Raw genomic sequence first — 23,892 nt, forward strand, 5'->3', positions numbered from 1 at the left:
GCGGCTGATCAGTACTGTAGTGCATGCTAACTCTGTCGCCTCGACTATGCGAATGTTTTGTTAGCTGCCTCTTCTAATGAGCGACGGCGACGCGTTTGGTCTTGGTGACGGCAATTGTCGCGTTCTATGAGCATTCATGTACTTCAATTATTACAATGCGCCAGCGCGTGTGTTCCGACAAGTACCTTCCATGTGAGGTCTTTCGCAAAGTTTCGCATATCCTAGCGTACGTATATAGAGGGTGTATTAAAACCGCACAAGGAAGCGCGAAAAAAAACACGAGACTCGCGAAGGAAGAAGTGCGAAAGAGTGGAAAGCTGTGCTTCCGTTGCAGCGGCACACCTGGCTGATCCAAGCATGCGATGAGCGTGACCTCCTTGAATGCGTCGAGAAAGAAGAGCGAAGGAAAGAAGAGGCGCATAGCGGTGGCCGTATAAAATCTCCTGCAAGCCGTTTTGTGCAAACAGTATGCCGTGTACTGTACAACGTAACCTCTATTTTTACGTAAGAAGGCTCGATACTGTGAACGGGTACTAAACGTTATTTTTGTAACTTCTGTTTTAAAATAAATATGTGCATTTTTATTAAAGGTTAATTTTGCAAACGCTACTAGATAACTTCTAGTTTGTCAATGCACAAATTTGCGAAAATTTGCACCTTTAGTAAACGTTACGGTGCTTAGACTGTAAATACCTTGCTAGAGCTCTTGGGCGCGTACCTCAATGCGACGGTCATTTCCTTCGAGGAACAGCACTAAAATCAGAAGAGTGGAGTATGCATTGCTTCAAGAGCGGCACCGCATTTGTGTGAACTATACCTCGCGGCAGTAGGCAAAATAATTGAAAAAAGCCTTAAACGACAACAAGATTCTACGCAACTTTCGCTACGCAGATGATTTTCTGGTGCTACGCACTACTGCCGATAAAATAGAATTAACGGAGTGCCGGGAAAACACGCTCGGCACTTTCCACGAAGCAAGGCCCAAGTTGAATTTCACGTACGAAATATCGGAAAGGAAGCAGTTCACATTCCTTGATCTGAATCTAACCTTCAACAAAGGACCTATGTGCTGCAGGCATGAAATGCGTTCATGCAATGGTTTTTTGCCCAACGATTCCGACCACTGAAAGAATGTATAGGGAGCCAACGTGACGATGGTTCTCTACTCAGCACTAAGAAGGTCATGCCACCATGGTATGCAAGGACGTTTTATGCAGCAGTTCACCCGACTAAACAATGTTGGCTACCCTAGTGGCCTTGTCAAAGCAGCCGAAAAACTACTGAAAATCCAAGCGCGGAAAAACATCGGTCAAAACGAAAATGGCGAAGAGACGACAAACAAGCTCAATATGTCATATGTACATGGCTTGACCCACAAGCTAAAGAAATAGCCGGGAATGTAGGCATCGCGGTTGTATGTTCTCCACCCAACAAGGCTTACTCAATGTGTGCGCAAGTCAATGATAGCAATGAAAGGAATCAATGAAGCGAAGAACACAATGTACTGCGCGTGCCGAGCAGGGGTAATCTACGACATTCCATTATCATGTGGCCAAAGATACATAGAACAAACCTTCCTCAACGACAGGACAGGAGAGCAAGCGGCGTCACTAGAAAGTTTAACGTTGCGCAACGTACACGAGGACAAGAAAGGAACACTTAAACAGATAAGTGCAACAGATTGCGCTTGTCTGTTTAAGTGTTCCTTTCTTGTCCTCGTGTACGTTGCGCAACGTTAAATTTACCAGTATGCTTCACGAACTCGCCCACATCAAGCTCCTTTCACTAGAAAGAACCCCTGCTTGACATCTCGCCTTCTACAGTCGCCACTGTCAGTGCACCGTCAAACTGCACGACACCATGATTTTATCAAGAAGTAATGACAAGCTCACACGTGAAATTTATAAGCCATGGATATCGACGAAAGGAGACAATCATGCATCAGTACGCCATCCATACTACTAACGGAAAAAGAAAAAAAGATTCATGCGCATAAATAAAAAAGCTGCTAATCAGTGAGCTATGCTTTCGCTAACAACTGCTATAAATATCAAAGAATACTTTCAATAAAAGTTCAGTTGCTGGTCCAACGGTGTGTCGTATGTCTTTCTGTGCTGGTCCAAATAGTTGGCTGGAACCCTCCTCGCTATGATTAAGAGAAACGCCATAGTGGATGGCTCCGATCATTTCGACAACCTGGGGTTCTTTAAAGTACATGGGCCTCTATCATTTCGCCTATATAGAAATGCGGCTGCTGCAGCCGCGATTCGACCCAACTATCAAAGCTCGGAGTAGATTCGCCGACAGAGCAAAAGCTCGTCTCTGTACACATGCCGAAATTCAGTAGTCAGCTGAAATGACCGCGTCGTCGCGATCGTTAACGCACCGCGAGCGCAGGCGTCTATTTGAAGGGCGTTAACTGGACCGACTGGTCTGCGTGTTGGCGGTTCAGACGCAAGCGGAGATTCCTACCTTTCTTTCGAATGGTTCAGAATTCGCTTCAAAGTTATTGCGTCGCTTCGGTACGCAAACTATCTTTTGACCATTTCAGCGATCCGCACAGCCCAGACACAGCCGAAACGGCAGAAAAGGCTCAACCGTCTTTCTGTCCCATTTCAGATTGCCATTCACCGCTGCCCAAATTCACCGCAAGCTGCAACGGCCGTAACGAGGCTAACAGGCATTCTTCATGGCTGCACCTACCTGCTGCGCATCCCTATTGCATGCCCTGCTGCCCTGCCGCGTATCAAGGTTCCAGGAGCGTCACGTGTTGTCAGCGCCTACTTAAAGACGGAACACAGTGACACCGTCACCATTTGAGCGATCCGCTCAGCCCAGACCCAGTCGAAACGACAGGAGAGGCTCAACTGTCTTTCTGTCCCATTTCAGGTACGCACTGCTGATTTTATTATATTGTCACTCGACCAAAAAGGGCTACTGCGGATCGCGCGTGTGGTATTCACTATGCCGACAAATGTGGAGCTCGAAAAAGAAATTAAGTCCCTAAAGGCGTCACTTAAACAGTTGACGGATGAGCTTCACGCAGCACTTGTTCTCAGCGAGAAAAAAGTATTATCTCAGAACAAGGAAATTCAAGAAACACAAAACAGCCTGACGTTTTTGTGCGAAGAGTATGACAGCATTAAAGCTGAACGAAACGCAGTTCTTGCTGAGAGCAAAGCTTTGAAAAAAGAAAATGAGGAATTGAAAAAATGAAATGCTTACCTGAAAAGAGAAATCACACAAGTGGAACGATATTCACGCTTGAACAACCTTGAGATACGTAGCATACCAAATGCTACAGACGAAAACCTTGTACAACTCGTAGTTGATATTGGCGCAAAAGTAGAATGCCCTATTGCGCAATCAGACATTGATACCGTTCACAGAGTGCCCACTACTAATAACCCGAGAGCAAATAATGTATTGTTCGGTTCGTCTCGAGAGGCAAAAAAATTACACCATCTCCCGCTAAAGGGGACCATGAGGCGATGCGAAGCCGGAGCACTTGCACGATCGCGTTCCGTTGGCGTTCGCTGGGCATGCTACAGACCTCGCGTCGTGAAACGCGAAGAGGAACACTACGCGCGTCGTGTCTTCCCTCTAGCCTGGCCGTTAATTCTCACAGGGCGTGCGGGGAACGCGGTCGACAGGCGCGCGAGAGAAAGGCAGCGTAGGAGAGGAGAGAGAGGGGGAAGGGACGCGCATGCGCTGGCCCTCGTCGCGGCGCTGCGCAGGAGAGAATTTCGGCATGTCGAGCCCGCATTTCGGAGGAGCCAACCGAGGCAAGCGCTGGACTGAACGCGCGCAGCGCTCTACCACTTGAAGGAGAGGAGACTAGAGGAGGAGAGTAGCGTATGCGCCGTTAGAGCAGAAGCGAGAACGCAGGAGAAGCGCAAGCAGGTGCTGGTAGAGAAGTGGAGAGAGTAACGCGCAGCTGTTGGAGAGAGGGAAGGAGGAGAGTTGCGCATGCGTAGTGTGAGCGCGGACTACTACGCCGCGTGCGGTTTACCACGCCGCGTGACATACCCCCGAGCAAAGGCATCTAAAACAATGATTTCCAGAAAAGAGCTAAGAAAGCTCGACTAACTGCGAAAGATCTCGTCAAAAGCAAAGATCAGAGCCAAGTGTTCTTTAACGACCACCTAAGTCCGCAAAACAAGACACTCTTTTCTGGAGCGCTTAAGTTGAAGAAAAGCAAGCAATGGCAGTTCCTGTGGACGGACCAATGTGTCATAAGGAAGGAAGGAAGGAAAATAACTTTACTGTGTCCTGCAGAACGCGACTGGGTCGCGCACCCGGCTCAGTCCCACGTAGGGACCGGCAAGCCGAGCCTGCCGGCCACCTCGCGGGCCCGCTGGACAGCCGTGAGCTGATCATTGGGAGCGGGGCTACGTAGAAGCGTCTCCCACTCCTCCAAGGTGAAGCTTGAGTCCATGGCTTGGCACGTGCTGAGGATGTGCTCTAATGTGGCTGTCTCGCCGCATGCCGAGCATAGTCCGTTCGGGAAGACGTCCGGGTATGTCTCGTGAAGATACGCAGGACTGGGATACGATTTGGTTTGGAGTAGTCGAAGGGAGACTGCTTGGGGTCTGTTGAGGTTAGGGTGCGGAGGAGGGTAAACCCTTCGCGCCAGGTAAAAGAATTTAGTGATTTCGTTATACGTGTACGGCGCGTCCCTGTGGCCTGGGTGAGGGACGGGATTGGAAGCGGCGCGGTCCGTCATTCCTCGCGCGGCTTCGTTCGCGACCTCGTTGGGGTTCGCGGGAATTCCCTGTACCTCCCCAATGTGCGCGGGGAACCAGTGTAAAGAGTGAGAGGAAATGTGCTGGGAGGTTTGTAGTACACGGAGCGCTAAACGGGAGATGCACCCTATCTGGAAGGCCCTAATTGCTGCTTTTGAATCACTATACACAGTCTCTCTGCGATCGTCGAGCATGGCGAGCGCAATCGCAACTTGCTCGGCCTCTTCGGGATTGGGGGTTCGCACCGCTGCACAGTTGACCACCTGACACTGCGCATTAACTACTACGGCCGAGAAGGCATCTTGTTCCACATATTCCGCTGCATCGACGAAACTGGCATCGGTGCCGTCTCGGAGCAAACTTCCCAGGATTGCGGCGGCTCGGGCCTTGCGTCTCCCGGCATTGTGGACCGGGTGGACGTTGCGTGGGATGGGGGCGACGTAAATATTGTTTCTGATTTCGGTGGGGATCTGGGCGTAACTCGGCTTGTGAGCGATGGGGTTGAACCCAATTTCTTCGAGTATTTTTCTGCCCGCCGGTGTACCGGAGAGCCTTAGTAGTTGCGCTCTTTCCTGAGCCTCGGCAATCTCTTCAAGGGTGTTGTGAATTCCCAACTTCAGGAGATCTTCGGTGTGTGTCCTAATAGGGAGACCGAGCGCCTTCTTGACGACTTTGCGTATGAGTGCGTTTAGCTTCTCTCGTTCGGCCCGCTGCCAATTGTGCATGGCCACTGTGTAAGTGAAATGGCATAGCACAAAGGCGTGGATCAGTCTGATTAGATTGTCTTCCTTGAGGCCTCGGTGCCTGTTGGAGATTCTTCGAACCAGTCTGAGCGCATTCTCGGTTTTAGTAACGATCTGTCTTAATGCCATGCCATTTGCTCCGTTTGACTCGATGAACATGCCGAGTATGCGGATAGAGTCAACCCTGGGAACCGGAGAGCCATTGCCAGTGTGGAGCCGGATTCCACTTTCCGAAGCCGGCTTCCAATCCCGGTAGCTACCACCGCGTGGCCTCTTCTTGTACAGAAGGAGCTCGGACTTGGCCGGGGAGCATTTCAGGCCCGTTGGAAGCAGGAACTGCTCGGTGACGTCGATGGCCTCTTGCATGACCGACTCGACTTGGCCCTCACTGCCTCCGGTGCACCAAATTGTTATATCGTCCGCGTAGATGGTATGCTTGATTCCTTCGACTTGAGAGAGTCTCTTTGATAGGCCGATCATGGCAACGTTAAATAGCGTGGGCGATATGACTGATCCCTGGGGCGTGCCGCGGGATCCGAGGACGACTTCATACGACGTGCAACTCTCGACCTTGAGGCGGGCGATTCTTCGACTCAAAAAGGATCTAATAAAGTTATAGACCCTGGGCCCGAGCTCAAGTCCCGCGATGGAGGTGAGGATAAATTGGTGGGAGATGTTGTCGAAGGCTTTTTCGAGGTCGAGCCCGAGTATGGCTCTCGTGTCCCTCGTACTCCGATCGAGGATATGGTGCTTAATCATTTTCATGGCGTCCTGCGTCGAGAGGCCGGCGCGAAAGCCAATCATATTGTGTGTGTATGCCCCAATCTCCTCGAGGTGGCGAGTGAGTCGATTCAGCAAGGCGTGCTCCGCAACCTTGCCGACGCAGGACGTCAGTGATATTGGTCTGAGGTTGTCAACACTGGGAGTCTTGCCTGGTTTGGGAATGAGGACCGTGCAGGCCGTTTTCCACTGGGGTGGGACGCGTCCGCTGCGCCAAACTTCATTGATTCTTTCCGTCAGGTACTCGATCGACCTGTCATCGAGATTCTTGAGCATCTTATTTGTGATGCCGTCCGGGCCGGGAGTAGATTTAGAATTGAGGGCGAAAACGACTTGCCTGATTTCAGCCTCGGTAAAGTCACGGTCGAGCTCAGGGGCTTCCGGACCCGCATAGTCAGGGTAATCGGCTTCGTCCTCGCCTTCGGCGACTGGAAGATATTTTCGAATCAGCTCGTTCAAGACTTGCTCATCGGTACATGACTCAGTTGCGTCGTGCAGGGCTCGGGTCAAGGAACGTCTCTGACTGGACCTCGTGCTGTTCTCGTCCAAAAGGTGTTTGAGAAGACCCCAGGACTTGCCATTGCGAAGTTGGTTTTCGACAGACTCGCACACCTCGTCCCACTGTTGTTTACATAGGGTGCGGCAATGTTCCTCGATCGTCTTGTTGACCTGGGCGATTTTCTTGCGTAATCTTCTGTTGAGCCTTTGGCTTTTCCATCGTTGAAGCAGTGATTGCTTGGCCTCAAGGAGGTGGGCAAGCCTGCTATCCATTTTATCCACGTCCAGGTCGGCTACGATTTTCTTGGTAGCGGATGCGGCGTCTTCCTTGATGCTCTTGCACCAATTTTCAAAGTCGGGGGCGCAGTTGAGATCCCTGTTAGCCCTGAGTTTGCGGAACACATCCCAGTCTGTCACCGTGAATTCCCTGGATCTACTCCTGGCTATTCGTATCCTGGTCTCCAAAACGTAATGATCACTGCCAAAGTCGAGGGCAGTGTTTTCCCACTCGGCTCCGGTTACGTTTTTGACAAACGTGAGGTCTGGGGTGGTATCCTTACACACCGAATTACCAATCCTAGTTGGGAAGTCGTTGTCAGTAATGAGGGTGAGGTCGACCTCGGTGGCGCTCTGCCAGAGGTCCCGGCCTTTGCGAGTGTCGTATGCATATCCCCAAAGCGCATATGGGGCATTAAAGTCACCGACAACAATCAGCGGCCGTGTGCCAGCCAAATCAACGGCCTTCTTGAGGAGAGACTTCAAACGGGCTGCAGGGCTGCGTGGACTGCTATAGACGTTCAGGATGTAAAGACTGTCCCTGCGCAGGCCTCGACGTGGTGGATCGAGAAGAATCTCAACCATGACGTACTCTGTACCATCGCTCAACGGCCCGAGATCGCGATGTAGGTGTGTAAGCTTTTTATCTACAAAGATCGAAACGCCTCGACCCCCCGGGGGGCCCGAAAACTGCTTGATAGCGAGGGAGTCCCGCGCTGGGGATGGCGCCCGCTTCCTGAAGTGCAATGACGTGTGGTTTTTGCGTGAATGACCTGAGATACTGCTGTAAGAGGGGTCTCTTGTTTGAGAACCCCCTACAGTTCCATTGCCATATCTTGAAGTGCTCGGTGCGACTATCCATTATGAGGCTGTTCTGGCGCTTGGCCGCCTTGGGCTGCACGTAATATGGCACCAGCGGTGGGAGGTGCGATAATGTAGCTCGGAGGATTTCTTGGTAGCCTCATATCGGGAGTTGGTCCGGTCGCGGTGGAGGGAGCTGTCCTACCCGCACTCTCGAGTCTTTCGATACGTTCGTTAATAGCAACAAGCCCTCTTTGTGGATCACTAAGCGCAATCTGTATTTGACTTAAGCTGCTCTGCATCGCGGCGAGGACCTCTTCCATTGCGGCCAATGTTTTTCCCGTCGCGTCATTCTGCTTACTTTCTATCGCGCGGCGCTTAGAGGCGCCAGAGCCGCCCGTAGATGCCTCCGGCACCTCCATGGCTATCGGCGCCGGGGAAGAATTGGAAGCCTGTCCTAGCGTGAATTTCTTGATTTCCGCGATTTCGTTCGCCATCTTCTTCATTTCTTCTTTAACCTGCGCGTTTTCCTTGCGTAACTGCGCGTTTTCCTTGCGAAGTCTTTCTAACTCCTGTGCGTAACCCGAGGGACCCGATTGTTGGGAGGAGGAAGCAGCACCTTCCGCCGGTTCGCCGTTGTCGGTCCGCACCTTGTCGGCCCAGGAAAGTGCCGGTTTCTGTTGGCGGCTAGCGGTGGAGGAGCCAGTCTTGGAGCGGGCCCTTGACCGTGACCGGGCCTCAGCCCGGGATTTAGAGCGCCCTCTGGACCTGGAACGCCCTCGGGACCTGGAACGTCCTCGAGATCTGGAGTGGTCTCTGGAGCCGGAACGGCCCTGTGAATCGGCTTCCGTCCCTGAAGTCATGGCCGGGAACTCGAGGTTGCCTCCGAAGGCCAGGTCAGGTGGCGGTGATGCTGCCGGGGACTTGCTACGAGCCGCACGAGCACGCTCGCCTCGTCTGCGTCGCACGACGTATGGGATTTTGAACCTTTGGGAACAGTCCTTGCTTGCCGTAAGGTGCTGGCCACCGCAAAGCCTGCACCTGGGTGTACACTGGTGTTGTTCGTCTGGGTTTGTTGCACCACATCCACGGCAGATGACGTCGCCCGGGGAGGGACAAACGTCGGCGCGGTGTCCGAGGCGACCGCACGCGTAGCACACGTCGACCTGCTTGCGGTAGAGTGCACACCGCACCAGAAGTGGGCCGTATTTGACGAATTTTGGTACTTTGTGCCCATCGAAAGCGACAATGACGGTGCCGGTCTGGGCAATTCGCTTGGCGGCGAGAGCAAGTGGGTTTTTTTCATTTACAATCTTGGCATCGATCACATTTGGTCCGTCTTGGTGTGGTATACCTCTGATCACGCCCTTACACGTGGAGTGAGGGGCAGTCTCATAGGCACTCAGCTCGTGGGTCTTGCCGGCGACGATGATCTCACGTATGCGGACGTATCGGACGGCATTTTCCCTTTTGGGAGTGCTAGCCACCATAATATTTTGCTGCATGTTTGGGCACAGGGTATCTTGGTGTAGATCATCGTTGCTGATGCCAGCGGCGGCGATGATTGCGTCAGCCACCACGACGGCACCCACCTTGGCAATATCTAGGCCTCCACGGGGGCGAATAACGACCTTGATGTCCTCCCGGGGCAGATGGGGCATCCTCCCGGCACGTAGAACCTTGGCCTTGAGCTTAGAACCATCGTGTTTATCTCGCGGGGCATCGGCCGGCAGCGGCCCGGTAGGGTTTGCACTCGCCTTTCTGGCGCCAGTTCTTCTGGTGCCGGCGCACTGCCACCCTTGATCTTGAGAAACCTCGTCCGGAGTGATATCCTCTCCTTCCACTGGATATTCCATCTTGGATCACGCTTTCGTGCTCTGGGGCGATGGCGTACGTACCCGGGGAAGGAGCCGGGCCCGGCACCACGCCGGCGGTGGGCGTTGCTTGTTAGGCTTGGCCGAGGCGGCGGCGCGGCAGCGACGAAACAGGTCGAAAAATGGCAAAATTCCGCGAACGGGGCTGGTTTTTAGTATCGGTAGAGTCCTGATACCTTCACAGATCAAATGCGACGAAAATTGCTGGCACATTCAGCGAAAAATCACTTCAAAAAGACGCAAAAAGCAGGAGCTGGCGCGAACACGCCTTCGCTTCTTCAATGTGTCATAAAAGCCAGAAAAACAACAAACAGTCCAGTCCACAAGATCAGATCACCAAATGATCTACACGTCATCACATAAGAAGCTTCAGTAACAGACAAGAAAAAAAAATATCCAAGATGTTCGAGCTTTTAGAACCGCGAGAATTTGGGAACCAGTTATCAGGTACATTCGGTTTATCATTACTACATCGGAACATAAGGAGCCTACAGAGACATTATAACGAATTCGTTTATCTTTGCGCTACACTACACCACAGGTTTCACTTCATTGCTTTACCAGAAACCTGGTTATCTGAAAACACGTGTCATGCTTTCCCACTCCCCGGCTATCATCTTGAACAAGCTTGTAGCGAAGCTTATCAAGCACCAAAGGTAGCGAAACTGTGCATGGGGGTTTAGTTGTTTACGTAAGAAACGACATGATATACAGAGTTAGAACAGATATAGCTTTCAAAACTACATGGTGCGAAATGCTTGTTATCGAAGTACTTTCGGATAGAGCAGCCAAAGGCCTTGTACCGCATAAAAATAAACACACATTATTAGGTGTGGTTTACAGGTCTCCGCAAAACAATAAAAATGAGTTTTTTGCTGACTAGATCAGTGGTTTAATAAGAACATAAAGAACACTCAGATCATTTTATTGAGTGATATCAACATTGATGTTAATGGAACCGATAATTATGACTACACCGACTTGTTAACGAGTTACGGGTTACAACACTTAATCAAATCTCCAGCACGCATTACTAACTCAAGAGAGAGCACATTAGATCACATAATCACAAACATATCTGACATGAAGTTCTCTACTGGAACACTGGCGTCTGACATTACTGATCATCTGCCTGTCTTCCCAACCATGCCATCGAGTAATCAGTCACGTATTCTACTAAAGCGAATACCATACAATCATGACATAATCTTTAATGCCCTAATGAAGGAGAATTGGCACTCTGTGTATTCTGCAGATACGGCTGACATAAAAATATGAACACTTCGTGAATATATTTAATAGCTGTAAAAAAACTAGGTGACCATGTTTCTGTTGTATCGAAAACAAACATAAAGCGAAAACCGTGGCTAACAACTGGTATTTTAAAGTCAATAAATCACAATGATAACATGTATAGGAAATTGAAACGGAAACCACACAATATCAGTTTAGAAAACAGGTACAGGACATACAAGAAAAAAACATGGTTGATCCCTCCGTCATAGGAATCGGAATAACATGAACGTAAAGCGTGCCCTTACAGAAGTAACTGAATGTTTATTGTACATTGATGTTTGCACAATGTATGTTGATGCCTGGCAGCTATAGCACCGTTTAACGTGGATGCACCCACTTTGATCATTGGTGGCACATCTTCATCCCGACGACTAACGTTCCTGCTAAATGAATAAACAAACCCTTGTGGTAGCTGTAGTAGCTAACGGTGAAAGCATAATCAGAGAACTAGGTGTGATAGCCAGAAGAGCGTCGCATATTGAACGCAGAACTTGGTCGCCATCCCGCGGCATGTTAAAATGTGATTGAACGCCACGGCCGGACTAGAGGGAAATGCAAAGCGCGTCGTGCCGCCCCGCTAGCCCGGCCGCGATTTTTCTAGGGGCGAGCGCGTGAGCGGGGAACGCGGTGTTACAGCCAGATGAGGCAGGCGCGCGTCGCAGAGCTATGAGCGAGGCCGACGCTTTTACGACGCTTGGCTAAGGTCGCCACCTCGCGGTGTGTTAAGGCATTGACAAAATTGAACTTCTATTGAAAACGCGCCGAATGGGAGGGACGTGTAGCGCGTTGCAGGTGCTAATCGCGGAGGTCACAATAGTGACGAATTACTTTACTTTGCCGCTCCCAGGGGGAAACACCCCCCCCCCTCCGCCGACCGGGAGAGTGGTGGATATAAAAGGCGCGTTTGTAAAACCTCTAGTGTCTGTGACCGTGGCGCAGTGGATAACGTGCCCGGCATCTGTTGTTGCGGACCGAGCGGTCGTGGGTTCGATGCTCGTTGACGGAACCTTTTTTCTTTCACATCTGACCATGTAAATTTTTTCCACGTCACTTCCGTGACGGAAATACGTCACTGAAGTCTTGGTGGACCCCGGCATAAAACACTTTCGTGTTAAAAACTTGAAAGCCTAATCATGACTTCGAAACAAAATTCTTTTCACGCTAAAATTACACAAGCTCATGGTGACTCAAATGCTACATGGAAAGTGATAAACACCATCCTTAACACGACCAACACAAACGCTATATGTGGAATGCTGGTAAATGACACAATAGTGAGTGACCCCTCTACCATTGCTGAAAGCTTCAACATGTACTTCACGACACTGACCAATTATTTAGTTGTAAGTGATTCATATAAATCACAAGAAGACACGACAACAATAAGCGACCCTTCCAGTTCTCTTTTTCTAAGGCCCACCGATCCCCAGGAAGTGAGAAGTGTAATTTTGGCGTTAAAGAACACTTCTTCAGTGAGTCTAGACTTGGTGACAGTATCACTGCTAAAGCATTGTTCGACTATAATTTGTGAACCCCTATCACATATCATTAATGAAATGTTCACTTCGGAATTATTTCCGACGCTATTAAAGATTTCCAAGGTTGTGCCTCTATTTAAGAAAGGAGATAAGTTAAATATGTAAAATTACCGACCAATATCTATTTTCTCCCCGTTTCCTAAGGTTTTTGAGAAGGTAACACGATCCCGACTAGACAAGTATTTCACAGCTCAGAACATTTATACTAAAGAACAATACGGATATCTAAAAAGAAAGTCTACTGGAACAGCGTAAATTAACATCGTAGAAAAAAACAGAAATAAACATAGAAAGAAAGTTATTAAATATGGGTATTTTCATGGACCTAACCAAAGCTTTTGATCTTGTGAAAAACGACATACCGCTGCAAAAGCTTGAAAGGTATGGCATTCGTGGAGCACCAGTGAGCCTAATTAGCACGTATTTTGGAAACCGGCGGCAGTGAGTGATGGTCAACAACATCACCTCATCTCAAAGAGTAACTAACAGTGGAATTCCCCTGGGATCCATTTTGGGCCTTTTTCTTTTTCGGTCATACATAAACGATTTACCTGACTATCTCTCAGAAGAATGCATTTTATACGCAGACAATACCAATATCTTCCTGACTGCTGAAACGAAAACTGGGCTTTAGAAAAAGGTAACGATGTCCTGAAAAAGCTATCTAAGTGGCTCCAAATTAATTGTCTTCTCGCAAACACAAAGAAAAGTAACTATATAGTCTTCATTGCCAAAAACACCCGACTAATGAACACTACGTCACTGAACTTCCACAGCTTTCCTTTGGAACGGGTTAATGAGACGAAATTTCTCGGCATCTACCTCGACAGCCAACTAAAGTGCCTACATAACCCCTTCAGGCGCGAATTAGGATCCAGTATCTGCAAATGTCTCAAATTCGCACAACGTAATTCTAAGGCACTCAATATTACATTCCAAGAAATAAAATAAAGTAATATGTTGTTTTGTGCCAGTTTTGCTAATTATTCTTAATTAGATTATAATTGAATATTTACTTACTCTGCAGTCAGTGATGTTCCATTTTTATATAAGAATAAGAAAATTGATGGCTCAAAATGCATGCGCAATTTGTTTTTGGTTGTGTCCATTTCGTGCGGAGAAAAGTTATACGTATGATGTTGGTCCTGGAACATGGCACGTTGAGTGACTCGTCGATCACGTTAGTGTCTTCACCAATGTCAACAGTTATGGTCATACTTAGCACATTGAGGTTAAGTCAAGACACGTTGACTATGCAGAAGGTTCAATTGATGCTATGCGCAATGTTTCTTGCCCTTTCTTTCCGACTAGTCCGAATAACTGGCAAAAACAAGTTGCGTCCACATATGCGGACGTTGCGCCTGAAGGGGATAAACACACTCATGAAACAAGGCTATCCATATATAAGAAAATCCCAATATTATATAAACTGCGTTACATATTTCCTTTGCACACCCTTCGCACGCTTTATATCAGCTTTATACATTCGCACATTACATATGCTTTTACCATATATGGCCTCACATACCCCACCACATTATTAGTGCCGATTATTGCTGCACAAAACACAGTGCTCCGAGCGATTCTCATTCTAAAAAAATTCGGCAGATCCCACGTACCGTGGGAATCGATGTTATGCGAAACAGGCGCTGGATGGTGACTGTGGCGTACTTCACATTGAGCGAAACGTTACGGAATGACGCCTGAGAAATGTGGAAGTGGTGTACGCACACTCATATGTTCAATAGTCGCATATGTATTATATAACCAGTTGTTTACAGTTGCGTAACGATGCTGCACTACTAGTCAGCGATAGTTACATTGTGACGCACCCCAGATGCAACCCGAGAGGTCTGCGCGTGCGCGGAAGCGGGGGCGGCAGTGTTGCGTCCGTGGATGCCCCCAGTTGCGATAAGAGCAGTGGCGCCGCTCGACGTTGCTTTGCAAGCCTATACTTGTCTGTTATGAGGAGAACACAAGCACGTTTTACGGACCCGTGTGTATGTGTAGAAGGGTTCTTGACAGTTCTTCACCAAGGCCATCATCACCGTGATCAATGAGTACCAGCAGCTCGACCGGACTTGGAAAATCTCGCACTAATTATGGATCATTTACATTCACGCATTGCGCATCACATCTTTGGAACAAACTACCCACAGACCTAACAGAACCACAGTCATTTACTTGTTACAAAACTAACCTACGTTCTTTTACATTCGCGTCCCTTCTCTGATGAAAAGTCCCACAGCGTCATACACTTTTCTCACGCGCTCTGTATTTGTATAACAGAATATGACATAAGGGCCCCCTTCACAACTCCTACGCGAGTTACGAAGCCCTGCCTCTATAACATAACTGATGTTTCATCTTCATGTGAATAATAAAAATTTTCATTGATTGATTGATTGATTGAATGATTGAAGTATAAAGAGGTTTATTAGCGGCGACGATACTCAACAGCGACAGTCAAGGCGGGGCCGACTCTCAGCGTGAGTTGCGTTCTCTTGGAAAAAAGCCGAAGAGGGCAACCCACTAGGAGGTGTTCGAGAGGACGACCCATTACCAGGTTCGATCGCTTACCCCGGGTATGAAAAGGGAGCAGCCTGGCGACCTAGCAACTTGTCACTATGAGGGGGTCGTGGTAGGGCTTCAGGCGCTCCACGTTGACAATGTCGCGCCCTCGACGGCGCATGTCCGAAGATGGTTCTATGGGTTCGATCAGGTAGTTGACCGGGGATGTGCGTTCGACGATACGGTAGGGGCCTGCGTATTTGGGCAGTAGTTGGAAGAGAGGCCAGTTGCAGTGGTAGGGACAGAGAGCCAAACGAGCGCTCCAGGGAGGAACGGGGCGTAGAAGTAGAAGTGGTGGTGTCACCGCGAATGCTCTTCTGCCGCTCTTGGGTATGCGTAGTGAGGGTCTTGGAGAGCTCACGACACTCCTCAGCAAGTCTGGCTGTGGCAGAAATAGGCGCACATTCAGAGCTATACGGCTTCTAGGGAAGGATTGTGTCGATTGTGTGCGACGGGTGCCTGCCATACAATAAGAAAAAGGGTGAGAAACCAGTAGTACTCTGAGGGGCGGTTTGTAGGCGTACGTAACGAAGGCTAGAATGGCATCCCAATTTGTGTGGTCGGCGGCGACGTACATCGAGAGCATGTCGCCGAGCGTGTGGTTAAAGCGTTCGGTGAGGCCATTCGTCTGCGGATGGTAAGCAGTAGTTTTGCGGTGAACAACGTTGCACTCTTTGAGAATGGCTTCGACGACTTCCGACAAGAAGACACGGCCTCGATCACTGAGCAGCTCCTGGGGTGGACCGTGACGCAGCATGAATCGGTGGAGCAGGAAGGAGGCCACATCGCGCGCTGTAGCCGCAGGGAGGGCGGCAGTTTCAGCGTATCGCGTGAGGTAGTCTACAGCGACGATGGCCCAGCGGTTACCAGCGGACGTCAGAGGAAGTGGCCCGTACAAATCGATGCCAACGCGCCCAAACGGCCGGTCAGGGCAAGGTAGAGGTTGCAGACCTGCCGGCGACAGGTGCGTTGAAGTTTTGCGGCGCTGACAATCGATGCAGGAGCGAACAAACTTCTGCACGTAGCGGTACATTCCTCGCCAAAAGTACCGTTGGCGAATGCGGTGGTAGGTTTTCGATACCCCAGAATGTGCACACTGCGGATCAGAGTGGAACGACTCGCATATGTGAGAACGCAGACTGCGGGGTATTACTAGTAGCCACTGGCGACCGTCGCCGTCGTAATTGCGTCGGTGGAGGAGGTCGTCGCGAACGGCGAAATCGTGGGCTTGACGACGCAATGCGCGAGAGGATGGTGTGGCCGATGGATCGGTCAGCAAGGCAATCAGTGAGGCAATCCATTGATCCTTGCGCTGTTCGGTAGCGATGGTGTGAACGTCGATTGAAGCTACAGCTATGTGAGACACTGAGCTGTGGACATTGTCGTCAGGCAAGGGAAAGCGGGACAGGGCGTCGGCGTCAGCATGCTGGCGTCCGTTGCGGTACAGCACACGGATGTCGTAGTCTTGCAGGCGAAGTGCCCACCGGGCGAGACGGCCTGAGGGATCCTTCAAGGACGACAACCAGCATAGTGCATGATGGTCCGTGACAACATCAAATGGGCGACCATACAAATAAGGTCGGAACTTCGTAAGGGCCCAAATGATTGCCAGGCATTCTATCTCCGTAACGGTATAGTTGGTCTCAGCTTTAGTAAGCGTACGACTTGCATATGCCACGACGTATTCCGGGAACCCAGGTTTGCGCTGCGCAAGGACAGCGCCGAGGCCAACACCGCTGGCGTCCGTGTGTACTTCTGTAGGGGCCGTAGGGTCGTAGTGGCGTAGTATCGGATGAGACGTCAACAAACTACGGAGCTTTGCGAAAGCGTCATCGCACTCTGACGACCACGAATTGAGGGGCCCGTTGCTGCCAAGGAGCTTCGTCAGGGGCGATATAATAGTCGCGAAGTTGCGGATGAAGCGCCGAAAGTAGGAGCATAGTCCTACGAAACTGCGCAGTTCTTTGACCGACGTAGGTTTGGAGAACTCTGACACGGATCGGGGCTGGATCGGGGAGAATTCCGTCCTTGGACACGACGTAGCCCACTATTGTCAGCTGCCGTGCTGCAAATCGGCATTTCTTTAGATTCAGTTGTAGCCCGGCGTCGCTCAAACGGGTCAACGCATCCCGTAGGCGTTGAAGATGCGTGGAGAAGTCCGGGGCAAAAAGTACCACGTCGTCGAGGTAACACAGACACGTGTGCCATTTCAATATGCGCAGAACGATATCCATCATGCGCTCAAAGGTCGCGGGCGCATTACACAGCCCAAACGGCATGACGTTGAATTCGTACAAGCCATCCGGCGTGACAAAGGCTGTCTTCGGTCGAGCGTCACAGCCATGGGGACTTGCCAGTACCCTGAGCGCAAATCAAGCGATGAAAAGAATTCTGCTCTTTGCAGGCTGTCAATAGCGTCATCTATTCGAGGTAGGGGATAAACGTCCTTACGGGTGATCTTATTTAGGCGTCGGTAGTCCACACAGAACCGCACAGAGCCGTCCTTCTTCGCAACAAGAACGACAGGAGACGCCCACGGACTGTTTGAGGGTCGAATAACGTCGCGGCGAAGCATGTCGTCGACTTGCTCGTTAATTACACGACGCTCTGCTGGAGATACGCGATATGGACGTTGCTGCAGTGGTGGTTGAGCGCCAGTGTCGATGCAATGGGTGACAGCAGACGTGCGGCCGAGAGGGGTTTGCGCGACATCGAACAAAGAACGAAATTCTTCCAACAGGCATAGAAGCTGGGAACGCTCGACCGACGTAAGGTTGTCAGCAATCGAGGAACGAAATACATCAGCGGATGACGAATCAGATGTGGAAACAGCACTGAGCGTACGGGAGCTGGCGCAGTGCGTGTCACCCGGTGCGTCCATAACTTTTGCGTCTTCGAGGGGTTCCCCTCTGCCGAGACATTCCCCTCGCACCAACGTAACCATGAACGGGGATGGGTTGGTCACAAAAATATCCGTGTCGCCCTGAGTGATTTCCACGGTCGCAAGTGGCACCAGCAAGCCTTTCCTAGTGAAAACGCGGTCACATGGAGAAAGAAGTGCAACGGCGTCGCAGAGACCGGTGCAATAGACTGACACAGCCGTTGACGAATTCGCAGGAACTGTGATGTCGTCTTTGACGAATACCTTGGTCGCAGCCGATGAACTGTCTGCCAGCGTCAAATGTGAGAATGGTGAGAGCTCTAATTCGGCTGGTGCGCAATGAATGACGGCGTCGTGGCGGGCGAGAAAATCCCATCCCAGGATGACGTCGTGAGAGCATGAACATATTATGATGAATTCGACGGCGTACAGAGTGTCCTGAATGATGACACGGGATGTGCATACCGCCGTCGGGTGAATACTTTGGGTGGTGGCTGTACGGAGGGAGAGCCCGGAAAGCGGCGTCGTCACTTTTCGTAGTAGGCGGCTTAGTGTAGCGTCCATAACAGATACGGCGGCTCCAGTATCGATAAGGGCAGATGCACGAACACCGTCCACAAAAACGTCTATCACGTTCGATGGTCTTCGCTGAGGGCTTTCGCAGTTCGATAGCGTCACAGCCCTTGCCTCGTGGACTGCGACGACTAGTTTTCCTGGTCGCGTGGGACCGAACGTGGCCGCATCGGTGACAGCCAGCGGCGTCGTGGTGACGGTGAACGGCGGGTAGATGCAGCTGGGCGAGACGGCGGCGTAACCGCATGCGAAGCATATGGGGCGGTTGTCAGGTGTGCGCCGTCGGTTCGCTGGGGCAGGGCCCGCCCATGGTGCAGGACGAGATTGACGGGGCGGCAACTGATAGGACTGGATGGTGGGCTGCAGTCGTGGCCTGTGCGTGACGTCGGCGTAGGCTACCGGTACATCAGCTTCGAAAGAGTGAGGTCGAGTGGAGGCTTCGGTGTAAATGTGTGGGGCAGCCGTAGCGATTGATGGGGCCGGTCTTGCGACAACTTGGGCGTAACTCAAAGGTGCAGGAGCCGGATGGTGCTGGTGGTACTCGGGCATGACCTCCGCGATTTCCTGCTCAATTGCTCGACGGAGGGGAGGCAGAAGGGTGGTCGACGGCTGTTGAGCGTACCGAGGGCGAGCAAAGTCCAGCAGAGAGAACTGGCGCGCGATTTCCTCGCGCACGAAGGTCTTGATCTCTGCGAGCAACGCGGAGTGGTCGGGTATGGTCGGCAAGCCAGCAAGCTCGGCGTCGCGTGATGGAGAGCGACGGGTCATCGATCGCTGCCGGCGCAGCTCCTCATAGCTTTGGCAGAGCGTTATGACCTCTGCCACTGTGCTGGGGTTCTTGGCGAGCAGCATGGTGAAGGCGTCGTCGTCGATGCCTTTAATGATGTGCCTGATCTTGTCAGAATCGGACATGGTGGCGTCGGCTTTCTTACAGAAGTCGAGGACGTCTTCAATGTAACTGGTGAATGATTCACCGGTCTGTTGAGCGCGTTCACGTAAGCGCTGTTCGGCCTGGAGTTTACGAACGGCAGGTCGGCCGAACACGTTGATAATGGCGGTCTTGAAGTCGGACCACGTCGTAAAATCGGATGCGTGGTTGTTGTACCACAGGCCCGCCACACCCGCGACGTAGAAAACCAGGTTAGTCAATTTTCCGGCCTCGTCCCATTTATTGGGGACACTCACGCGCTCGTAAATGGCGAGCCAGTCCTCCACGTCGGTACCATCGGCGCCAGTGAAGACTGGAGGGTCGCGAATACGAGGGCCACCGGGACATGTCGGTGCGGGCGGGGTCGTTTGCTGGGAGGCGTCTTGAGACATGGTAGGCGGCAGGGTACGGGATCGAAGAGCCAGGGGCATCCAATGAGGGCCGAAGTTGTTGTGAAGGCTCAGCACCTCCACCAAATTATAAAGAGGTTTATTAGCGGCGACGATACTCAACAGCGACAGTCAAGGCGGGGCCGACTCTCAGCGTGAGTTGCGTTCTCTTCGAAAAAAGCCGAAGAGGGCAACCCACTAGGAGGTGTTCGAGAGGACGACCCATTACCAGGTTCGATCGCGTCGCTACAGAAGTATAACGTGCGGACCCAAGAGGCTAGCCTATGACGCATGCGCAGATGAAACCGATAAAAACGCAGAGCTTTGGGTACCCTATTCAAAAGTACCTATTGTCGAAACCAGCGCTTCCTTTCTTTTGAAGGTCTAAGACGCTGGCACAGCTATAACCATCATTTTCAGACATGACGCTGGTGTTCAATAAAAACAAGCGGGAAGTTCGTGCAAAGATCGATGACGAAAAAGTTCTTACGCAGGGGGCGCCGCTCGAGCCCCATTTCGACAAGTGGATTTGTCTTCGTCAAAGTAGCAACAACCTTGGCAATATCAAATGCACCTGTCTAAACCTTGCTTTCAGAGACGCCCCCCATTTATTTATGCTGTAAGCTAGCAATGTAAAACAACAAACACCGACAGCTGAGAACACCGACAAACACCGACAGCTGAGCTGAGAGGCTAAACAGGGCACCAGAGGCCGAACGTGCAAACCTCCATCGCGACAGACGCCTCCGAAATCATACGTCCAATTCTTAACCGCGGACTTTTATTCACAGTTCTTTAACCCATTAAGGCCCAAGCAAAAACTATTTGTTGAATTTATTTGAAATTTCGCACACTTATCTAACTACAGCAGACAACATCTGGCAATTTTCATAGAGTTAGATCTTTTCCTTCAGAAGTTATGATACTGTACTTTAGAAAGTACGCTGGGCTCTTGCGATAGCAATGCAAGCTGGCTCGGCACAAGAATAGCAAGCATGCTTATCCCTTGTCATACTAATACCAAAGTTGTTTTGGCACAAGCAACTTGTCGAAGCAGCGACGCATCATGCAAAGCGATGCACCATACTTTTCGCAGCATCATTCCTATTTATCACAGACAGTGCACTTCAACCGTTTTTCAATCTTCTTGTGAAAATGCCCATATGGATGGCGGGGACTGGCAGGCACATTGGACACGGAAGACCTCTTGATAGTTCTATTGTGTACACGACACAGATAGTGTCTTGCAAGTAGGCAGGTGAATGAACGCATTCAACGCATAGACGGTCTGCTAAACTCCAGTAGGTTGGCAGATCCTCCATGCATTCAGTGCAGCAATGTTGATGATCTGTGTAAATAGGGCTTTCCATCACTTTTTCCCACAAATGAAAATTCTGTAGTTATACGCAGCTTGATCGTGGAGGTGAATCTCTCCCATGCCAATATTTCTCTAGCTGCTGACGTTGTTTCGTGATGGCACTTCGTTTTTCTTTTGAGTTGATGATCATCTGCTTACAGAGCGTAGTACCTCGACTGTGTCATAGTTCATCGCCATAGCAACTATGCTATTCTCTTTGCCCTTTACGAAAAGAAACTCGTTTCCCGGATCAAAACAAAAACAGTCTTCCCAATTTCTTTCGTTCCATCAGGCAGAAGGCATTCATTCGCACAGCCGCCTTCCCCCTCCTCCTCAGTCATTTTGGAGTGACAATTACTTCACCAATAGGCTCTCGTATATCCCTGCCGGCATCTGTTGCAGTCTCCCGAGTCTCAAATGACCGTAAAAACGGCATTCTTCCGGAGAAAATACCTGGTTCGGTCTCTGAGGCAACCTATAAGGCAATACCCATGTAACCTCTCACAAAGGCCCAGTGTACTACGAAAAGTACACCAACATTTGATTACCCCTCAGACCAAAACTGTGCACTACAGCTGATTCTTGCGCTTCGCCGCGATTATATTGTTCTTTCTGAAGCACAATCAATCTGTTTTTTCAATATATAAAGTGTGAAACCTTAAATTAATTGAGAGAACGTAGTAGTCGTCACATGCGTTCGACGGGCACTCGTTTTCCAAAAGTTTAACAACTCGTAGCACAGAAAACATTGACCTGAGTCAATATGTTCGATTAGGAGTGTCTTGCTGCAACCTTTAGCGTCAAAAATGCTAATCAGAAAAATAAGAATAATGGATAGTGTATTTTCTATTCCAAAAAAATGAAGTGTACTTTGTAAAGTACGCTGGGCGCTAATGGGTTAATTGATGAGGCATATGCTCTAGCCAATAAAAAAACGTCAAAGTTTCGCCGCAAGGGCGAAGCAATGAATGCGATAGCAAGAAATTGGAATGTCACACGCAGAACGACCAGCAGCTCCATCCCTGCAACGCGCCGCTGAAGCACGAAAAAGGATGCTCAAAAAGAACGCAATGGTGTACAAAGGACAAGCGTGAACTAATACCTGTCACGGCTGTTACGTCTTTGTTCTAACACAGGGCATGCAAACGCAGACACAAGAAAGAAGCCAGGACACCGCAAACGCCGACTAACAACTGAAGAGACGCACAACAGCGGAAAAGAAAGAAGGCACGAACACTTATCCGCGCATGCCCATGCAATAGGCGAACCTATCAATCCGGCACGCGTGGCAATCTACGAGAAAGATTTATTTATTTATTTTTTTTTATTTATTTATTTGAGCATACTGTTAACCCATATTTGTGGGTCATTACAGGAAGTACATAAAAGTAATAATTGGTATATAAAATCACTCAAGTAATGTCAACTGTCAACAATAACAAAAAAAATCATCAACATTGGCATGACAAAAAAAAGAAAGCGATACATCAACACACCATCCAACGATTTTTAGGTTACATATAGTTGTGAAGCAAATGTTCAAAAGCCCTTGCATCCGTCCACTCAGCAATATGTGCAGGTAGCGCATTCCAGTTTTCGATAACATTGGGGAAAAACGAATACCGAAAGACGTTTGTGCGGGTGACATATGTTCTAATGGCTGCACTATGGTTTATTCTTCTGCTAATTCTACCAGGTTCCCGTATGTACCTACTTTTATCAATATTTGTTTGACCCTGGAGAATCTGAAATAATAATTTTATTATTTTCCTGTTTCGCCTAATCTCAAGCAGTTCCAATTTACATGAATTTAGCATCTCGGTAACTGAGTCTGTTTTTTTGTATCTTGACCAAATGAACCTGGCTGCAAGTCTTTGGATTCTTTCCAGCCCATTTATTAGGCCTTTTTGGTGGGGACTCCAAACTACGGCAGCATACTCCAAAACAGGCCGAATAAAAGTTTTATATGCCATCAGTTTGACGTCTTTGGTTGCGTTTCGTAGTTTTACTCGAAGAAAACACAGCTTTTTGTACGAGGAAGAACACACATTTTCAACGTTGCTGCGCCAGTATAGGTCATTTGATATCACAACGCCTCGATATCGAAAACTAGAAACATTTGTCAAAATTGCGCTTCCCATACGATACTGGAAATCAAGAACGTTTTTCTTTCGGGTAATATGCGCAAAAGTGGTTTTGGCGTAGTTAATTTCGATATCCCATTTTTCACACCAGGTATGGAGATTTTCAAGACACTGGTTAATTTTTCCCTGGTCGTTTTCACAGATAACTGGAGCATAAATTAAGCAGTCAGCTGCAAACAGTCTCAAGACCACTGGCGGCTGAACAACTGTGGCTACATCATTGATATAAACCAAAAACAATAAAGGGCCTAGCACCGAGCCCTGTGGTACCCCGAAAAGTAGATCCAAAAAGCTTGACACAGAATTATTAACACGCACTACTTGCCTCCGCCCTGTTAGATAAGCTTCAATCCATTTTAAAACATCATTACTGATACCAATTTGACGCAGCTTATAAAGCAGCTTACCATGTGAAACTTTGTCAAACGCTTTTTTAAAATCGATGAAAATTACATCAGTTTGTTGGTGTTCATCCAAAGCCCGCGAAAAGTCGTGAAC

General features: G+C 49.6%; 1 protein-coding gene across 1 annotated transcript in view; it reads right to left on the minus strand.

Moving 5' to 3' along the window:
• Window positions 1-23,892, minus strand: part of LOC119386459 (chitinase-like protein 4) — a 553,828-nt gene that overhangs the window by 65,911 nt on the left and 464,025 nt on the right. The window lies entirely within an intron of this gene.

This window comes from Rhipicephalus sanguineus, chromosome 3 (assembly GCF_013339695.2).
Source record: "Rhipicephalus sanguineus isolate Rsan-2018 chromosome 3, BIME_Rsan_1.4, whole genome shotgun sequence".
NCBI classification, from domain to species: Eukaryota; Metazoa; Arthropoda; class Arachnida; order Ixodida; family Ixodidae; genus Rhipicephalus; species Rhipicephalus sanguineus.